The following is a 16,370-nucleotide window of genomic DNA, read 5'->3' as shown; positions in this document are numbered from 1 at the left end:
ATTCTGTGGGTTGTAAATGCTGTTTGCTTAAAAAAAGCTTTAAAGCCTTATTGTGTTGACCCATTTTGAATCAGAATGAGCCCTTCCTTACCAAAAGTTTGGAATATTTTAATTCTTAGAATATATAAGTAACATTATAACATTGTTCTGATTTATACTAGTTGGATGTTATCTTTCTAGCCCACAGTACTTACTCTGACCAGAAACTGAATATTGTTTGTTCTCTTTTGAATTTTGCATATTTTGTTACAGGTGTTTCCTATTGAGTGTTTAAGTTAAAATTTGAGGAAGGGAAAATTAGAGAATTACAATCTGGGTTCAGGCCAAATAGAGGTTGTCGAGATTAGATTTTCAATTTAAGACAAATAGTTTAGAAATCATGGGATTATAACAAAAATTTCTATTTAAGTGTTATTGATTTGGAAAATGGATATGAAAATGGGCTAAGATTAAGCCATTCAGATAATTAGTTATAATGTGTAAATCTAACAATTAAAATTGAAGGAGATACAGGAAGATGCTGTCTCCACTGTTATTCATCATCTATATGGATGACATTATGAAGGAAAGTGGCATTAAGCCTGATATCATAATTGGACAAACCATGTTATACTCCTAAATAAATCCAGCACAAGTCTGCAGGACTCTGTAACTAAATTGAATAACTGCTGTAATAAATTTGTTATGAAATTCATCAATAAAAAGATTAAGTCTATGAAAATAGGTAGGAACACTGAAAATATCAGCTGCATCCTAAATGCAAAACCTTGAACAAGTGAAACATTTTCAGCTATTTAAGCACAATTTTTAGTGAAGATGCCAAATTAAATATGGAAGTAAATGACAATATAAACAAAGTAGGAAGTCGGTTGAATAAATGTATATGGAATAAATTTCTAGGGAAGAAAATTAATTAAAAGACTAAAGTAGCTGTATACAAGATAGTGTTCAAACCAATTTTAACTTATGAATCTGAGAGTTAGGTTTAAAATAAAACATTTGATCATGCTGGATATGAGCGTTGTGAGAAAAATTTTGATGGTGAACAGAGTATTCTTAATTAAAAAGAAAGATATTTAATTTTATTTAATATTAGTCCTTCTGGCTGCGCTATTGTTTAAATATAGGATTTTTATTTATTTTATTTAATCTCTTTTTCTAACAATTATTTTTTTATTTCCGAGTGTACCTATATCTGCACAAGGGTTCACTCCGATTGGTGCAATGCCCTCTTTTTAATATTGCTTTCAGAATCCAAATAATCACTGACTCAAGACCAAAATACGAAATAAACACATTTAATATAACAAAAACAATATATATACACTTAAAACAAATATTACATAACTAACTACCAATTTAATTGGATCCAAAGCCTTTTTAAAAATAAACTTACACTTAAGACTAGACTAAACACTTTGTTTGCACAATGACAAAATGTTCATAGTCAGTTTCTCTCTCTGTCAAGGCCCTTTTCCGAAGATATATGACTTTATTCTTCATTTCCACAGGATCCTTTCTCATCACTCATGTATAGCACACATTAATTCTTCCTGATTCAATTCTGTCTCATTTTTAGTAGAAATAATAGTTAGATCTGGCATCCTTAAGACAGGTGAAACTTCCTAATCAGAGTTTTCTCGAACATTCCTTTAGAACGTAAATAGCAATTTCTTCTTTTATTCACTAATGCTTATTGACAGTCTTAACTCTTTCACTTTAAAAAGCTCACAGTTCTACAATTCCCTTTTCAGAATCTACCACTAATCTTCCAATTAGAGTTTTCCTCGAATATTCCTTTTAAAACATCTATAGCAATATTTTCTTTTAGTTATCAATACTTATTCCACTTTGAAACTTCATAGTTCCACGATTCCTTTTTCGGAATTTACTATTGATTTTCCTCTGACTTTCCTATAAAAAAACTCAAATTCCTCCGAATCTAAATATCTGCCGGCCTGTGTTCTAATTTTCTCTCCGAACACTCTTCTTGTTTACTCTCTGGTACCAAATGCTCTCCTTGTCAGCTGTCAATCACACATCAAACTTCTCGCCGAGCATGCGCACTCCTTGAAAATGGCAAGCGAGAAACTAAATATAATGGCTGACATGTTGTCTCCATTAGCGACAAGAGAATGTCTTCATAAAACACAACACTTAATACTTTAAACTACGATAAAATTGTTTCAAGTAACACAACTATTCAAATCTGGTAAGTACATCAATTTTTTAACTGCTTTACATTTCATTTTAACAAAATAACATCAATAATGGGCACATCGCAAGCCGACAATGCGTGTTATGAAAACAAAACTAATAAACATTCTAACATAAACAATTCATAAAAATATTCAGAATTTTAAATTATGATTATTTTTACAATATCAATGGCAGAATCATATGAATAATGAAGATATTAGGAAGGAAGTTGATGCTGTTAGTATTCAAGAACATGTAAGCAGAGCTAATGTTAGTTGGCATGATTATTTAAGCAGAATGGGAGAGAAAAGATTAGCAAAACAGATATGTGATGCCAGGATGGAAGGAAAAACGCTAAGAGGAAGACTCATTTAGACAGATTGATACAGTTAGGAGTGACTTAAAGGACCAAAATATAAAATCTGACAATACCGGAGCCCTAACATAACCAACTAATTTGGAGAAAAATTGTTGATAGGGAGATGTATTACTATATCATTACTAATTATAAACTAGCTCCACATGTAAGAGATGTATAGAGATGTTTATAGAGGAAATGAAATGTTTTCAATCATTATTTAGGAGTTTTTTTAATACAAATACTAAAATGGAGGGGAGGGGGATTATACAATGTACAGGTAGTTCCCAACTTTATGAGTTAATTCATTCCTAATGCATGTTTATAAAACAAAACTCGTAAAGCAGGAATTTATTTCCCATAGACATAGTGGTAAAAACAGGGGTATTATTCCTAACAATAGAATTTGAGTATTAAACATAATAATTATAATTAATAATAATACTGAAATTAAAAGTAAATAATTCAATTTAATCTTTCTATCATTTAAATAAGTTAAATAAATAGTTAAATAAAGGTCAATAAAACAATAGTTTAAACTGTTGTTGATAGTTTGAGTAACAATGAAGTAACATTTAAATAGTTAAAGTATAGTTTAAATATATACAATAATAACCAATAATACTGAAGTGCTTCAGTAATATTTCGTACAAATATCTTTAACAATCATTTTTGGCTGCATGTATGCTTAGGATCTCCTATTTTGTTTCTAATGTTATTCCTCTTTTCTGTTTCTTTTTATTAGCATCATCATGTAGTAACACTTCATTTTGGCATATACTACAGTATTAATAAGGAGGATAAATCTGAAATAAGGCAAGATAACAAAAATAAAGTACAACACAACCACTCTTTATACAAAATGTCAGCATGGTAACTCTTTTATGTAATGTTCAATAAGTGAGATGCTCAATGTTCTGCTTGGATAAACAATGCACGCACAGTAGTACTGTACTGTGTAGCCATGTATGTTATGAAATGCCATAATTACGAATGTTTAGCATTTATTTATTGCAGTTAAATTACGTATTTTAGATTTTATTTTTACCTGATATTAGAAAAAAATGTGTGAAGCAAGAACTGCCTGTATATCTATGAAAAGAAGAAAACATTAGGATATTATATAATTTGTGATTAAATGTATACCTAAAAGAAGTCAAAATTAATAAGAATAAGCATAGAAAACTTTAATAAAGATAATTCGTTAGACAGCCTCTGAAGTAACTTGGAAAGAAAACTAAAATATTAAAAAAAAAAGCATTACAATTTTTGAATAAAGATATAGAAAATGCAGTAAAAGAAAAACACCATACAGATCATTCCTTCAGAAACTAATAAACAAAGGAAACAGAAGGAATAGAAATGTAGCTAAAACCACAGTAAAGAAAGCTGACCAAAATTCTTAGGATAGCTTTATTAATAAAATACATAGTAAAGAAAGCTCACCAACATTATTAGAATATATTCATTAATAAATTAATAAAGAATATATTCATTAATAAAATAGAAGTATACATGGAGCATGAGAAATATCCTACAGAATGCTAAGGAATGAAGAAAGAGATACAATACAAATCATTATAATACAAGAGAAACAAATATTACTTAAATTTGCTAATAGAAAATAACAGTGAAGAAATCAGTACAGATATAGAACTAATTACTTTGAAAGAACTTCTTCTTCTTCTTCTTTCACTCTGCCTTATCCCATGTTAAACGGGGTCGGCGCATCAATCTTTAACCTTCCTCTTCCAAGTTCTCTGGTCCAGAGCATCCTTCGGGCTCCATCCTTTCTCCCTAAGATCCTCTGTCATCTTATCCCTCCACCTGAGCTTGGGCCTGCCTCTTTTCCTCCTTCCCTCCAACTCCATATACTCCACTCGTTTACCAACATACTCCTCACCCTTCCTCTCAACATGTCCAAACCACCTCAGCCTACTTTCTTGTATCTTCTTGCCAATTGGTCCCACCTTAACCGTCCCTCTGATGTAGTCATTCCTTATCCTGTCCTTTGTCACACCACTCATCCATCTCAACATCCGCATCTCCGCTACCTCCATCTTCCTCTCCTGTGCCTTGGTTATAGGCCATGTCTCCGCACCATGGAGCATCGCTGGCCTCACCACCATCTTATAGAGCTTTCCTTTCCTCTTACAACTCACTCTCATGTCGCACAGGACCCCGCTCATCTTCCTCCAATTCATCCAACCGCATGTTATTCGGTGCTGTATTTCCTCATCCAGGCCACCATTGCTCTCGACAACCGACCCAAGGTACTTGAATTTCTTCCCTGAAATTAGCCTTTCACCCTGGAGTCGTATGACGATATCCTCGTCACTCCCCGTTGACATATATTCAGTCTTCACCCGGTTAATTCTCATGCCGCTCTCCTCCAATGCCTTTCTCCACTCTTCCAGGGTGTTTTCAAGCTTCTCTCGGGATGATTCGCATAGAACAATGTCATCGGCAAACAGCATGCTCCATGGTGCCTCCTTCTTGACATCCTCCACTAGTACATCCATGACCAGGTCAAAGAGGTAGGGGCTCAGAGCTGACCCTTGGTGTAGCCCTACGACAATAGGGAACCCTTCTGTCATGCCGACACTAGACCTGACCTGAGTTTCTGTTCCCTCATACATCTCCTTCACCAACCTCACGTACTTCTCCGACACCCCCTTCTTCCTCATACACCTCCATACCTCCTGCCTGGCCACTCTGTCGTATGCCTTTTCCAGATCTATAAACACCATGTGCAGATCCACTTGCATCTCTCTATATTTCTCCATCAATCGCCTTAGCGCAAATATTGCATCCATTGTCCCTCTTCCTGGCATAAAACTTGGAAAGAACTAAAGAAGGCAAAAGTTGATTTGACATTAATCACTTAAAAAAAAGAAATTAAGAACAGAAGAATCAGAACATTATGTATAGCTACATTGCAGGGTTTGAAGATGAGAGAGAACAGAATTAATCATATGGATAAAGAAAGATTGGAAAGAAAATATATAAAGTTATAACTATAGTAATGAAAGATTATTAAAATCATGAATAAAAAAAGAGCCTATCTAATAATTCTAGGAACATAATACTTATAAGTAATTTTTATTTTTACAGGTACAAGATATCATTATTATTATTACATGACACCTCCAAGGAGTCCAGGGACTCATTGAGGGAGGATACCTATTTCTACAGCTCTGTGTCTCCACCACGATTACCAACCATACTGAACTGCCACTATCATCTATACAGTGATGGCAAACCTTTTTACCCTGGTGTATCAAACATCTTTTTTTTTTTAAATATTGACGTTGATATACCACTTGCATACATACATTATAAATTTAATTACATAATCATAGATGGTGACTTATACATATCATATTAGGCTATTTATTTAATAGGACATTGATATAAAATCTATGAATTCATATTATACAATTAATTTAATAAAGTGAAATTACAAACTTACATTACATTTAATGACTTTTCTGTTGCTGAGTACATAGAAAGTTCGTTATAGAAGGGCTATAGTGTGTACATTTTAATGCTACACAGGCAGTGCTCAAATCATTGCTCAATCTATTTCTCCCTTTCGATTTGATATTATTTAAGGTAGAAAATAGAGTTTCACAAGAGTATGTAGAAGAGAAAATTGTTAGAAGAGCTTCAGCAAGGATTTTAAGAGCATGAAAGTTTTCGGGAAGGCTATTCCACACGCTTAGAATTTCACAGTCTGAATTTTTACATGCGGTATCATGCAGACATTCCCGCTCAAGTTCTAATTCATTTTTTCTTTTCCAGATAGGATTAGACTGGAAGTCGGCTAGTTGCATTTCTAGATCTTTTAAACCCAACCACTCAAAGCCATCTAATTTAAGATCCATGAATTCTGTTTCATCAGGATACTTTATGAATTGGATTGTTTGTTCCATCATTCGAAATTACTCAAATCTAGAAGAAAACTGCTCGGTTACTGACTTTAGAACTTCGATAGATTGGCTGATATGTTGTATACAATTTTTGGGGATAGTTTCGTTAAAAAAAAATTTTCACTCTTGGGAAATACTTAAAATTGTTACTTTCTAAATCATGTTGAAATATTTTGAATTTATTCTCAAAGCTCTTGATTGTGCCAAACATAACATCGACAGATTTTCCGAAACCTTGCAATTGTATATTAAGTTCATTCAGGTGCAATGAAAAATCTGTGAAAAACATCTGCTTACTGAGCCAAGCAGAATCGTTCAACTGAGAAAATTCGTGCTCCATGCTCCATTCGTATTTAAATATAATTTAATTTAATTTAAACATTCAACAAACTGTTCAAGTACTTGGCCACGACTCAACCATCGAATGTCATTGTACATTAATAGACCATTGTACACTGATTCAACTTCACTTAAAAGTGAATTAAATTCTCATTTGTTTAAAGCCCTGGCAGCAATAAAATTAGTTATCTTTGTCACAGTTCTCTTCACATCATCCAAATCCTTTAAGCCTGATTTTGCACACAGTGTCTCCTGATGTATAATACAATGGAAACAAACCAGGGGATGACCAACATATTCTGTAAATTGTTTGATAAAACCGACAATATGGCCAACCATGTTAGGCGCACCATCAGTTGTAATCGAAAATATTTTCGATAAAACTATCTGTTTCTCATGGAACACTTTAACAACACAGTCGCATATGTCTTTACCTGTCGTGTTTTGAAGTAAATTTTCTAACTTTATCAATTCTTTGTGCATAGAATCACCGTGAACATACCTTGCAATAATAGCCAATTGAGCTGATGACGTAATATCTAAGGTTTTGTCGAGCCAAATGGAAAAACAATGGCATGAGTTCAAGCCTTCTTGTATTTAATTTTCTATACTAGCATTCATTGATATAACTCTGTGTTTAATAGTATTCCTACTTAATGGTAACTCTTTCATGTACATTACAATAACTTCCTTATTATGAAAGTCATAATATAAATAAAAATGGTGCACACTTTATGAAAACTTCTTTAATATAATCACCGTCACTAAGTGGTTTCCCATGTTGAACAATTGTATTTGAAATACTGTAATTTGCAACTACTAAATTTGAAGGTCCTGAAACAATATCCCTGATTGTGATTCTGCCAGTTTTAGATGTTGCGATATGTATTTTTTGCATTCTTCAAAAGTTTTTTCTAGGAGCCATTCTGTGCTTAGATTCAAAATGTCTTCTTACATTCCAAGTTCTACTCACAGATAGCTCACTGCACAATTTACAGAGAACTCTATCGATATCAATAATGCCATATTGTTCAGTCCAGGCATCATGGAAATTTCTTCCACTTCCTTTCTGTGATAATTTTAGTTTTTTATTAGTGCTAGCTGCCATTGTAAAAGGGTCACAAATTAAAAAAGCGCACAATTATATACAGCATAATTTAGCAGTAAGGGGTGCTTAAGGGTCAAAGCTGTATAACTGAGAGGAGACCTCCACATAGCCTTTAAAGGAATGCGGAGAACCGACCAGGGCTTCTGACCTAATGTCCAATCCTCACCTTCTCATGGTGCACCCTGTCGGGTATCTACCTGGATACTGAACGAACGAGAATGTGCTGCCAATTTGGGATTTACCCAACGAAATTGTATTCTTATTGGCTTAAACCAGTATAGAAAATTATGGTACAACATGACAAATTTTCATGCCGGCTGGGGCGTCGCCCGGTTAAAAAAGGCCCCCGTTGTTTTTGCCAGGGAATCAGGTCAAACAACGAAAAGTCAGCTACTGGAGCAAATCTGAAAACCCACCCCAACTCAACATCACCAGAGTTAAAGATCGGTACTATCAATATAAGAAGCCTGAATGGCAAAGAAATGGAGCTAGCTGAAGAATTAGATAAGTACCAGATCGACATAATAGGGGTGACTGAAACAAAAAAAAGATAGAAACTGGTGAGATCTTTCTGAGCAATATATACAAAATGTTATATTCAGGAAATGACAATCAAGGAAAAGAAGGAATAGCCATAGTATTCAACACAAAATATGAGGCTAATCTTCTTGAATGGCAGGCAGTCTCAAGTAGAGTGATGTGGGCAAATATGAGAATGGGGAACTGGACAACGAGACTTATTTGTGCCTATGGTCCCGCAGAAGGTTCTACTAAGGAAGAAGTGGAGGAATTTTTTGATGCTTTAGAAAAAACAACTGACACAATGAAAAAGGAAAAGTTGCTCCTTGTTGGGGATCTAAATAGCAGAGTAGGAAGTGATTGTGAGACATACAAAAATGTTTTGAGAAAATTTGGAGAAAAGAGCAAAGCTAATAATAATGGCAAATACCTGTTGGATTTCTGCTCAGGACATGGACTTGTTATTACTAACACCATGTTCCAACATAAAAATGTGCACAAATTCACATAGAGAGAAGAGGCAAGGAATAAGAAAAGTCTCATTGACTATGTTATTGTTGATAGTGATGTTTTCTCCCTGGTGCAGGACACCAGAGTGTACAGAGGATTTGAAATTGGAAGCAATCACTATTTAGTATTGAGTAGGATAAAATTGCATTTCATATTGAAAAGAATAACATGTAAGAAAGTTTTAAAGCGAATAAAAGTTGAGCAGCTCTCAGATGTGAACTGTAGACTAAAATACACAAAGATTATTGAAGAAAAAATGAAAGAGTTTGGGAAAAAGAACCAAACCTTGGAGATTCAGTGGCAAACCATTAAGAAAACCCTGATTGATTCAGCCAGAGAGGCATGTGGTGAGGTTGTGTGCAAGAATAGAAAAATCAAAACTGCAGGGTGGACACAGAAAGTTAAAGAGGCAGTGAAGGAAAAGAAGAAAGCATATCAAACATTCCTGGCAAATAAGTCAGCTTGTGTTCCTAGAGAATACAGAGACAAATGTAAAAAAGCTTAACACTGTGATAAACTAGCTAAACAAAAGTCATGGGAGGACTTTGGCAAGAACATAGAAAATAAATATCAAGAAGGGGTAAGATATTCTGAAGGGGTTGTTGAAGAAGCTTCGAAATGGAAGAAAGAGTATTGTAAAAGGAGTTAGAGATGATAAAGGTGACATGAAAACAGGAGAAAAGATATCCTTGAAGAATGGAGTAATTACTTCGAAAAATACATATCCATACTTCAAGAAGCCATCAAAGGCTTGAAATATGGAAAGGCAGCAGGAATAGATGATATTCGACCAGAAATGCTGAAGTATGGTGGTATAAAAGTCTCACAGTGGCTGCACTGCATAGTTCAGAGAGCCTGGACAGAGGGACGAATTCCCGATGATTGTAGTAGAGCTCTAATAGTACCCATATATAAAAAGGGAAATAAAACTGAATGTGAGAATTAGAGGTATTTCCCTACTTGAGGCTTCTTGGCAAGATCTATGCAAGTATACTTCAGAAACAGTTGAAAAGAATTGTGGAAGAAAAGCTTAGTGAAGAACAAGCTGGATTCAGGCCAAATAGAGGCTGTCAGGATCAGATCTTCACTTTACGACAAATAGTTGAGAAAGCATGGGAATATAACAAAGATCTGTATTTAAATTTTGTCAATCTGGAAAAAATCATATGACAAGGTGCCAAGAGAGAAGCTATTCAATACGCTACAGTTATATGGTGTCAATGGGGCATTATATCAAGCAATACTTAGTCTGTATTTGAGTTGTAAGTCAGCAGTTAGAATTGAAGGAAGTACAGGAAGATGGTTTAATGTTAAATCTGGTGTGAGATATACATTATCCCCTCTGTTATTCATTATCTATATGGATCACATTATGAAGGAAAGTGGTATTAAACATGATATCAGAATTGGAGATGTTAATGTCAGTTCTTTGCTTTATGCGGACGATGTTCTACTTCTAAATAAATCTGCTACAAGTTTGCAAGATTCCCTGACTAAATTGAATCACTGTTGTAATAGATATGGTATGAAGGTCAGCATTAAAAAGACAAAGACAATGAAAATAGGTGGAATTGTGGAAAATGTCAACTGTGTTGTGAACGGGGAACCTGTGAAACAAGTAAAACATTTCAGCTACTTAGGCACGATTTTTGTGAAGATGGTAAATTAAATATGGAAATAGACAACAGAATTAACAAAGCTGGTATGGTAGGCAGTCAATTGAATAAATTCATATGGAATAAGAGAGAAATTAGTCGGAACACTAAATTAGCTGTATGCAAGACAGTGTTCAAACCAATTTTAACCTATGGATCTGAGAGCTGTGTCAAAAATGAAACACTTGACCAAAGACTAGAGACTGCAGGTATGAGAGTCCTGAGAAAGATTAGAGGTGTGAACAGATGGCATCAATGGCAATATCATATTAAAAACGAGGATATTAGGAAAGAACTTGACATTGTCAGCATCCAAGAATGCATTAGCAGAGCTAATCTCATTTGGTATATTCACTTAAACAGAATGGGCAAGGAAAGATTAGCAAAACAAGTGTTCTCTGCCAGGTTGGCCGGAAAGCGACCCAGAGGAAGACCAAGACATAGGTGGATTGATACGGTACAAAGTGCCTTAGATGATAGAAATATGAGATCTGATGATGTTGGAGTCTTGACAAGTAACAGACTGATTTGGAGGAAAATTGTAGATAGGAAGTTAGTAATGATGTAAATTTTTCATGTAGTACTGTCATATCTTGTACACCCCTTGAGGGTACATGGCAGGAATTTGATGATGATAATTAATAAGAACTAACAATTACTCGAAATGAATTATACACCAGCAACTCATATTACTTAAGTGGCAGACCATGCAAGACTACCACTATTTCTTTCAGCAGGGTTGCCAGATTTATTACTACGTTCGTATCAACCTTGGTACGTTTTATCATGCTACTAAATTGCAGCTATTTAGTAGGCTTTGTTGTGACATCATCGTAAGTTGTTACTATTTGCATTATTTAACAAAATTTACTGAATTTATTGCAACTATAAAAATGTTTTCATTATTTACCCAGATAAATTCAATGTTTAATGCTGTGAATATTTTCTGTTAAAGTGGTTTTAAATATGTTTAGAACTTGTATTACTCAGTCGAGAGACTTGGAATGCATGTATGAACAAATTTCACACAGAAGTCAAATGAAAACTTTGAATTTATAATATATAAAGCACATATTGATAAGTTTGTATCGTATAATATTGATAATAATTTTTATAAGTTTTTATAATATCATATGACTATGTAGAAATTATAATGATTAAGAAAGAAAACGTAAACTTAAAATTCTTGTTGTTTATAGGCTAGTTATAAAATAGAAATTGGCTAACTACAAAATAAAATAGAAATAGTCTAACCATAAAATATAATTCTTTCAATGAACCGAAACCTACCTCCTCCTTAACTGAGAGCGATCTTACACGATTTATCGCAGTTTTTTCATCAGAATACCAACATCTTTCAACATCCAAGGTGTGTCACCTGAAACCCTCAAGTGTGTCATAGGTTCGCCATCACTGATCTATGCCAATGCCATCTACTGTCCACTGCCACCACTAGTATTTTTTTATCTGTAAATTATGTGTGTTCTGAAGGCCAATTTCTCTGTATGCGGATGAAAAAACCTGAGTTTCTGGTAGAAAAAATCCTGCTACCTCCATATAAGATCAGCTAACTCACCTTCAACTGAAAAACCCAAATAAAGATTCCTTTTGTGATTACAAAACTCGAAGTCAGGCCTTTTCCAGTCGAAGGGTGCAAGATACCGTGGTTCTTCCAGTTGTGTTACGGAAGCACTTCAGATAAACATATCGGATAAATTATTATTATTGTTAACACTGGACCACTGTGCAGTCAAATGACTCATCACAATTTTTTTTTTTTTTAGAACTCTTTGATATACTAAAAAAAAAACATTTACCTATAAATTTGTTGAAACTGCTGAACAGCCTATAATGAGAACACAGAAATAAGCATAAAAAAAAGATGCTACAGAACTAAAACATTTGAAGAAACAGGAGGACCTAGACAATGTTATTTCGAACATGGTTGTGGTAAATTGTGAATGAATACAATTCACTAAGGAATGTTTCATTCATAATTTGACAAGTTAAAACTCTTAAAAAGGATATGCTTGTATTTTAGTATAAGGTGTATATAGTCTGACAAATATTGGATACCGTAATTAGTGTAAAACTTGTGAATATTCCCATGTAAAATACGTACTAAGTGGTATGTTAGACAATGAATTTGTTATATACATATTTTCTGTTAGAATTGATATAAAAGAATTATTGTGTAAATTGCATATAACCAACTGAGATTATAAGGTCAAAGTATGCGGGCAAGACACCGGATTAGTAAGTTGCCTCAAGCGGTCATGCGCACATACAGCATGTGGCGACCTAAGTTTTCGTGGAAGACGCTACGAAAAGGTAAGGCCCACGAGTGCAAAGGAATAACATGTGGGGTGAAAATTTAGGGTTACAAGGAGTCCTGGTAGGGGTTGATATAAAAGGGCTAGAACCCCCCCCCCCCAAAGCTTTTTGTCTGAAGTCTCTGTTCTCTCTCGGTGGCAGAAGTTGAGGTGTTGGGTTGTGAATAAAGGGATCCCAAAGCTTTTTGTCTGAAGTCTCTGTTCTCTCTCGGTGGCAGAAGTTGAGGTGTTGGGTTGTGAATAAAGGGATCGCAGATTCCAAGCCCTACAATGAACGAATAGAGGATTTTCAAAGCAGCGGGCAACTCTCGGAAAAGATAGTGGCCAGGTAGTGTGCCTTATGGATGCAGAATCGCCTCGCACTAAGAATATTCTAGGCATAGATGATCGGTATGTAGACTCCATGAGGACCAACCTAAGCTGACAGGAATTTTAGCCTTAACATAGAGGGGGGGGGGGAATGTTTGGAAGGAAAGGAATCCATGAATCGAAAGGACAAGCATGAGGAATTCTCGAGTTCGGGGATTCCTCAAGTGTGAGGGGAAGGTAATTATAACTTAAGAATCACACACCTTCACACCTTCATAAAGTTTTGAAACTCTATTTAAAATTAAGACAGAACTGTGATATTTTAATCGTAGTCGGTGAGCAATACGTGCTATGTATTATAATTGTACTTGTGTGGATTGCTAGCTATGTTTAAGAGCTGTAGAGATGTCTAATCCAGACAGCTTGATTAACACCTCAAGGTCATTATTTGTTTTATAATCTAAGAATGCAAGCTTTGAATCTTGAACATAATGTTTTTGTAGTATTAATTACTGTGTGATGTATATTGATTAATATTACTTTGTAATCTAGTAGTCATGGCCCCCACAAGGGTTGGGCTGACAGGGCGCTAGCCTGGGGGTCCCAGAATTAGGGGGGGGCATATTGTTGGATTGGCCAGTTAAGTGAGACTAACAAAAGACAAAAAGAAACTTTATAAAATAAGAATGAATATGTGCTGAGAGGGACTACTAGATTTTTCAATCGTTTCCAACCCATTATCCATCTTTTCAGACTTATGGTTTCGCTTCTGAACTTCCCATTTGAAAGGATTTACTTTAGTTTTTGTTTTTCGTTCACCCATCTCGCTTTCTATGCTCGGCGTTGTTTCAATGCCGACGCTGCCCCGATGTTACCAGCACATTTCCCTACCAGTGCGTATGCTACGGTTATATAACTACCATTCAAGAACCTTCAAGGAAGCAGCGACAGTCGCCCGTAAAACTGAAAACCTAAACAAGAATCAAGGTCTAACCTTACAAGAAATTTGGAAAGCTTTAATCAGATCATTAAACATCAAAGAAATGAACTTTCATAACAATTACATCATGAGCCATAACGAATAAATCACGTTCCTGAGACATGCGCATTGCCTCGTTCAATACTAATTTTTTGTATGAATTAGAACCATCAGTTATAACCTAGTTTGTTACCTTCATATAGCTTACTAGTTTGTATTCCATGAAGATGCCGATAGAAAAATATTGGCGAAACATGTAGGATAATAAAATAAAGCTACTTGACGAACATTATATAAAAAAAAAAGTGTAATAGTCTTAACAAGAGAACATTTTCCAAGAGAATGGTTAACATGGGGTGTATCAAAAGAAAATCTTTATTGTCTACCATGTTGTATTTTTTGCGACTCTAATAACAAAAACTTAAGCAGTTTATCCCAAGAAGGATTTTCGCCTAGAAATAAGCATTGGAAAAAGTTGTATGGTATGTTGCCTCTTCACGAAAATAGTGCCAAACACAGAAAACAATATCTGACTTGGAAATCCCTTTTGCAGTCGTTGAAAGGACATGGAATCGATAAAGACTTACAACTACAAATTCAATATGAAACAAATAAGTGGAAAGCACTTCTGCAATGGATTGTAGATGTAACGTTATTTTTATCATCCAGTGGTTTAGCATTTCAAGGAGAAAACATGAAGATTGGAGATGTTCATAATGGGAATTTCTTAGATATATTAGATATAACCAAGAACGAATTAATCCCCTAGCAATTTCATGCATCGAAAATGATTTGGCTAAGCTTTTGTGTTATCATTTAAACTAATTGATCCTAAGCCCTGTAGAGCAATGTGTTGTCCTTAACCTGAGCAACAGGTAGAGGGGGCCTGCCAAAAATCCTGGCCTGGGGTTCCTGCTAGTAGTATAATGATAATTGAAAGTTCTTTATTCTGTATGATGATGATCATTATGTTAAATAAACCTTTTGCTCTTATTAATTTGGTTGCCTGTGTCTAAGAATCCGATGCACCACTCATAAATTATTTGGATCTAAGCGGGAGATGATTGTTAATTAAGACCACGACTGCAAACATGGTTGATTATAGAATGTATTGATAATTGTTAACTTAGTATAGAATTAGATTAGATTAACCACGTGCATATCTGAAGGTTCACTTCTTGACTGAGAAGTTTTTCCAATCTAAGGGTTCTGGGTGGAGCAGCAGAACAATTAAATTTTCCCAGAACCTTAAGAGAATTTAACTTCAGAAGCTTTGTTACTACGGAGTTGACTTAAGCTTGAGACAATCCCTTTGTAGATCAGACTCACGCACGTGATAATCTAAGGGGATGAAGTATATAATAGTAAGACAAAGACAGACACATTATAGGCTCTGCTGAGATAGGACAAATTATTCAAGAGATAGTTAAGTAAAGAAGTTAAGCCATATTAAGTAAACATTACTACGACGACATATAATAGCAGTTGTTCTGCTACAGATACTTGTGCCTTATGGTTTGTTTCATGTATAACTACTCAAGCAGCTCTCAATGTTTCAAATCAATCCATTGTTTGCATTCTACTTTGTATTAAACTACTGTTTGCTGCTGGCCTGTACTTTTCATGTCGAAATATATGGCTCTTGAATAGCACAACAAAAGGAGTGAATATTATTCACTCCTTTTGTTGTGTTATTGTATGAATTGAAAAACATAATATTTGGAATATATATGTGTGAAATACTCAAAAAATGGAGATTAACCAACAAAGGAATCCAAATGGAAAATAATTTTATCATATTCCTTACTCTTCATAGACAACCAAGTAATATTTGGAACAAGTGAGTATACAATCCACAAAAAAAACTGTATATAAAATTAATTTAATAATAAAATATATATCAGTCTCTCAAGAAAAAAAAAAACTAAAATAGTAATAGACCATAAAATAAATAAGTCAGTAACTATGATTATTTGAGATTTAAAGTAAGTTATAATGAAGATTTAGACGTTTCTTAGAAAAGCAACAAATTCTCCAAAGTAAATTTAATTGCAAACAAAGCATTAAGGCCAACAATAGTTACCAAAAAAAAAAAAAAAGTAGACTAAGAATGAATAATATTTTATCAA

General features: G+C 34.4%; 1 protein-coding gene across 1 annotated transcript in view; it reads left to right on the top strand.

The window, feature by feature from the left end:
* Gcat (Glycine C-acetyltransferase) overlaps positions 1-16,370 on the top strand; it is a 443,581-nt gene that overhangs the window by 141,687 nt on the left and 285,524 nt on the right. The gene's annotated exons all lie outside the window — the stretch shown is intronic.

The sequence above is a fragment of the Typopeltis vanoorti genome, chromosome 12 (assembly GCF_054136105.1).
Source record: "Typopeltis vanoorti isolate ZY-2024b chromosome 12, IOZ_Tvanoo_1.0, whole genome shotgun sequence".
NCBI lineage: Eukaryota > Metazoa > Arthropoda > Arachnida > Uropygi > Thelyphonidae > Typopeltis > Typopeltis vanoorti.
The sequence above is the reverse complement of the archived record's forward strand: the minus strand, read 5'-3'. Positions and strand labels throughout refer to the sequence as shown.